The sequence below is a fragment of the Gymnodraco acuticeps genome, unplaced genomic scaffold (genome assembly GCF_902827175.1).
Source record: "Gymnodraco acuticeps unplaced genomic scaffold, fGymAcu1.1, whole genome shotgun sequence".
NCBI classification, from domain to species: domain Eukaryota; kingdom Metazoa; phylum Chordata; class Actinopteri; order Perciformes; family Bathydraconidae; genus Gymnodraco; species Gymnodraco acuticeps.
In genome coordinates this window covers 3,325,540-3,331,162 of record NW_022991216.1, presented here as the reverse complement: position 1 = coordinate 3,331,162, position 5,623 = coordinate 3,325,540, and the positions used below count along the sequence as shown (strand labels likewise).

Sequence of the window (5,623 nt, the reverse complement as noted above, 5' to 3'; positions counted from 1 at the left end):
CTGGACCCCGTCTCGCCTCTCCCCTGTCCACGACTCCTTCCTCCCGAGGACTTCGTGCCCGCTGCCGGGCAGCGCTCCTCCACGGCAGGGCCCAGGAGGTGAACTGGGACCTCTCCAAGTAACATTCCACACTCCATATTAGGTCTGTTCGGGGACTTGAACCGGCGATCCCCAACATCCCCAACTAAAAAACAACATTATTTTGTTTAATTTTTGGGATTATTTTCGAATATACTGCCATACTCATCCACACCTTATTAAATCAGAATATATACTTTTTATTTTTTTCAGAAATGAATTTAATTTGTTTGTTCGTGATCCAAAAAGTGCACTGGTTTGCTGGTACAGAACACAAGCTAATTGTGCTTTTGTTCATGTATACAGACAGGCCTATTCCTTAGCATAGTCTTTTGTAAACGTGTTTTGGTCATGCCAATACAGCTATTCCAATTTTCAAAAGAACAGTTTGTGGTGAGACTATCTGAGAAAGAGTGAATGTGTTTAGAATAAAATGTGTAAATTACAATATGCGTGAGAAAGGCAGAACATGAGAGTACACATAAGTGCCTGTTTCTACAGCCTACAGCACAATGCACTGTTGTTGACGTCAATAATATGCATCTATATTAATTGTCTTTGTCTAACTTGTAGCTGGGAAATCTCAGGATATCACACTCAGAATAGCAGGAGGGGAGACCTTGAAGCTGTGTTTACTCTGCTAAACCCTCGCTCTGCTGCAGGTGCACCCAGCTGTGGGTGCTATGGATTAGCTGATTAGCTCCAAATATATAAAGGTGTGGGTGGAGGTTTCATCCTGCGCCTCATTAGGGCCAGACGAGGAGGGGGATTCAGAGGGCAAACCGAAACACACACACACACACACACACACAGACAGTCTCCCGTGTCTGTGTGTATTCATTTCACTTTCCCCAAAGTTTGTAATCATTTATCTTGAAAATGCTCTTTTCAAAATCAAATTAGTTTCAAGTAAAAGTATAAAACATTTGTCCCCAATACAAAAGTTCCCTTTAACATAACCTGTTGTAATGACATTCATGTTTAATATAATAAGAGTACAGTCTGCACCTGCCCTGCTTCAAATGAAATGTTTACTGAGATAACTTTTACGATTTGGCGCTGTAGGTAAAATGTAATGTAATTGACATTTAGCAGCTGAAGAGACATTTCCCTCAGCCGCAAACACAGGATAAAAATACAATAATGATAACTGCTAAATATGTTATCAATAATCAATTATCTGCCATAACATCTTAAAAGGCAATAATATGTCACTGTGGTTTATGGTGGCCAGAAAGTCTGTTAATGCTAGTTAATGCCCCCCCTCCCCTGCCTGAAACGCCTCCATGGGTACAAAGTGACATCACTATTTAACACTCACACTTCAATTGTATAGCGCTCCAACAAAGTGTACGTGATAAGGGACGAGACATCTATAACAGAGCCGGCCAGCTACCCAATCAGCGCAGACTGGGCTCTGGTTTCAGACAGAGGGTGAAAAGACAGACAGTATGAGAAAAATGTCCCAGTAGAGGCACAAAATATGAACCTGAAAACGAGAATAATAGGGTCTCTTAAATTAAGGTCCCTACTTTGATCGGGAAATACTCATGTGCATGTTGGAAGTTCTTATTTGTTCGTTTCACCTTTTCCATCCAATAGAAGAGAAGCTGATCACACACACACACACACACACACACACACACACACACACACACACACACACACACACACACACACACACACACACACACACACACACACACACACACACACACACACACACACACACACACACACACACACACACACACACACACACACACACACACACACACACACACACACACACACACACACACACACACACACACACACACACACACACACACACACACACACACACACACACACACACACACACACACACACACACCCGCTGTTTATATGAGGAATTCTCTCAACGTGACTCACACAGCTGCATTCAGAGAGGCATGTTTGTGTGATTGGAGAGACTTCAGATGTGTTGCTAAGACCATCTGATTCTCTGCGCTACAACAGCTCACCACATCTTCTCCACAGCTATGGTAACTCAGAGAGAGAGACGCCATACAAAGATTCTCCTCTCACTAACACCACTTTTCAATCTCACCGTGTCTTTACAGCAAGAGAAAGAGCTGAAATAAGACTTTCTTGTTAAGGTTTAACGTTAGAGACACAGAATTGACTGTAATCTAGACTTCCATGAGGCAACATAGCAAGGATATTTATTTTGCTTACACAGTCAAATCTGGAGTGTTAATTTAACACTGAGATAAGGACCATATGTTCACTGGCTCAATATTCAAATTGACTTGATTGAAAGGGAGGTTTAAGTGTTAAATTAACACTTAAAGAGTCAATTTTAACACTGAGCCAGTGAACATATGTTCCTTATCTCACACGAGGACGATAACGGTCGTTACCATTTTGTGTCATATAGACCATTCGGCCACACTAGGACGACAGAATACGGCACTAAACGACTACGGTAACGATAACGGGTCCCAAGGTGGATAGAACGGCATACGGAACGCTCTGGGGGGTCCAACGGCTCCGTGTGTAGACCTATACGCCCTATACGATAATTTTCTGATAATGATGAATCAATCTCCCCACCTCTGCTGCTCACCCCCGCGTCAAAGTAAACTGCACACTGAATTCAGATTATTTATCTTTCTCTCGATATGGACCTAAACGCGAGTGAAGTCTAATCTGACAGGACGGAGACACGCAGCTCTGCTCACCTGCAGCTCCTCCCGCTGTGATGCGGCGGTGAACGGAGCAAAACACACACTTCAAGTAAGATCATTCTTTCACACACAGTGATGTCACGAGCTACCCACAATGCAACGCGCGTCATATATATATATATATAAATACGCCATTTTCCTGGAGGTGCTAATATCCTGGAGGTGCTAATATAAACAGCTAGGTAATGTAGCCAGGCAGAGCGCACTAGTTTTTTTTTCTGAATTAACGACCGAAGAAATCGCTGCATGTCTTCGGATTACATCTCTGGACTTGAGGGGTGTGCTCTAGGTCGTTACCAGCGTAAACTAGAGCTGTGTGGGTTGTCCGATTGCCCTTACAGGCTGCCTGCAGATGTATGGAAAAACGACTCTCGAAAGTGGCCTTCGGTCGATTTTGGCAGCATCTACGTCTATCTTCTGGAAACACCAGGTGAATACCCCACTTGTCACAATAATATTATCATGCCAATGCTTATATGTGGTATTTTAGAGTTGACTAGTGTTACGGTTATCTGAGAGAACCCAAACGCAGGACACGGCAGTGTGTTACAAAGGTTTTATTTGGAGGAGATAATCCGGCTGGAGAGTATCCACTGGAGCGTAATCCACTGAAGAGTATCCTCCGGAGTTTTAATCCACTGGAACGTAATCCACTGAAGCGTAATCCTGGAGCACAAGAAGAACAGGTAAGAATATATTCAGGTGTAGTGAAAATAATCACTATACTTTAAGAAGGCTGAGAAGGCTAAGAGTTTTACCACTGGGGTTTAACAACGATCTGGCGCTGACAGGTTGTGGAGCCTCCGCTGATATACCATCCGTAATGGCTGATGGGAATCAGGTGTGTCGCAGAGGAGAGTGCTCAACTGTTTGCAGCTGGTGGAGATTTGAGCCGGGAGCCAGGAGTGACAGGCACCACGCCCACACAGACAGGGAAAGGGAAAACACACACACAAGGAAGGTGGCTGGAGAATGCAACCACCACAACTAGATATTGATTAAGGCAATAGACTATGATATTCTGCTTGCACCTCGTGTGAAATGGCGGATACCGGAAGTACGGTGTCGCCCTCGGCCCAAAACCCGTATGTGTGTGTGAAAGAATCACCCGTAGCTATTTTAATTACCTCTCAAACTACCTAAACTAGTTATAAATATGTTTATTTTTACTGTCGGCCGGGTCACTCATTACTGGATCAGCTGCTGCATGAGAGACACTGACGCTGTCAGAAGAGAGGGAGGACAAAGAGAGGCTCCGTGTATTTTATTATTATATTATATAGAGTCGTTATTCATTTGTTTTAAAGCTCAATAAATAACAAAGAAGACCTTTGACCGGCACTTTTATAATTTTGTCCGGAAGATTTCAACTTTAATACACGTTGACTGGCGAAAAACTGCCCGGTTCCCTCGGCCCCCACCGCGGAGAATAAACGGAAGGGCAACCATGACAACCATGCTTCTTCGCTGCTTTTGTGGAGGATGTTACAGCACCACGTACAGGCTCGGCATATGTACTGCAGCTTCTCCAGCGGTTGGAGCTAAACGGAGCTGTCTCGTGTGGACAGAAACTTTCCGGTGTCTATTGCGTGTGGACGGAAGCAGGGACGTGCACAGACATTTGGAGGGGCTATTGCTCCAAACTGGGAAAAGGCCCTCCCCCCGATAAAAAACACAAGATCTTTTGAAAATTGTAACTTGTTTTTAATGTAAAAGAAACCAAACGATTATTACATCAACTAAATTGAACAGTAATTCACATCTCATAACAAAATAAGCTAAGGCGACTACTTGCATTCGGTGACTTGATTTTAAAAATGAAAACCAGGGACATTTTTTGTTTTGCGGTCCATATCTCATCAAAAATATCTAATGTTAGTAACTATTAAAGACAAAATGGGGACAATTCTGTTCTAATGTAGTTTGACCATTGTAACTGCTGTGCAGTCCAGACATACTGATAAAATAGGGCTTCTAACTAATTACCTTAAATAAACTCACTAATTAATTAAACCAATTCAATACGCATTATTCTTATTCTTATCATTCTTTATGAGCGCAGTAATGGTAAGTTATCTAATTACTTATTTATTTAGTATTCCATAACTTAATAACAGAGATGGTCAAACTAAAGTAGAGACATGGCAGAAATCCTACAATGAAGCGGGATGTTGAACTGTTCACCCGTGAGAGGGCGATCAAGAAAAGAGAGCGAGCGTTGAGGGAGTTTACAGATGAAAAGACACAGAAAGACAGAAGCACAATAACAACAAGTAGGCTATATTTAGGTGTTTTTTTGTAAATAACCGACGGTATCAAGAGGAAGTAAAGTCCCCTGGTTTGTCCCTTATACCCTAACTGCCATGAGACAACTCAAAATCAAGTTTCCAAAATCCGACACTGAGGTGGTCTTAACGCACCGGCAGATGACAGCGCTGACAAAGTGTGTTTCCCGCAGCGAGACGCTACAATACTAATTGAGGGCTTATCATGTTGATTCGGCCACAACAGAAAAAACAAAAACAAACACTCGCTCTCTCCTGAGGGGCAGGTCAGCCAAAAAGGCCAAACGGGCCGTTGCCCGGGCAACATTAGCCCGTACCTGTGCACGTCCCTGGACGGAAGCCTTTTTTGCGTTTGCGTATGCGTTTTACCGTTATCGTCCTCGTGTGGCCGGGGCCTAACACTCCAGATTTTACTGTGTATATGTTTTCCAAATCAATACCATCTAATAAAAATGCATTCTCAGATGGAGTGCAGCAGTGAGGTTATGCAATGCTCTTTTCTGTATTTAATGAACATGGAGGACACTG

At 43.1% G+C, this 5,623-nt stretch overlaps 1 long non-coding RNA gene across 1 annotated transcript; it reads right to left on the bottom strand.

Annotated features, from left to right (window-relative positions):
* Positions 1-3,351: 3,351 nt before the first annotated feature.
* LOC117561457 lies at positions 3,352-3,709 on the bottom strand. Its single transcript, XR_004571379.1, has 2 exons — positions 3,569-3,709; positions 3,352-3,476 (listed from the first exon to the last, which is right to left on the bottom strand). It is a non-coding gene; the product is annotated as an uncharacterized LOC117561457 (long non-coding RNA).
* Positions 3,710-5,623: the final 1,914 nt, after the last annotated feature.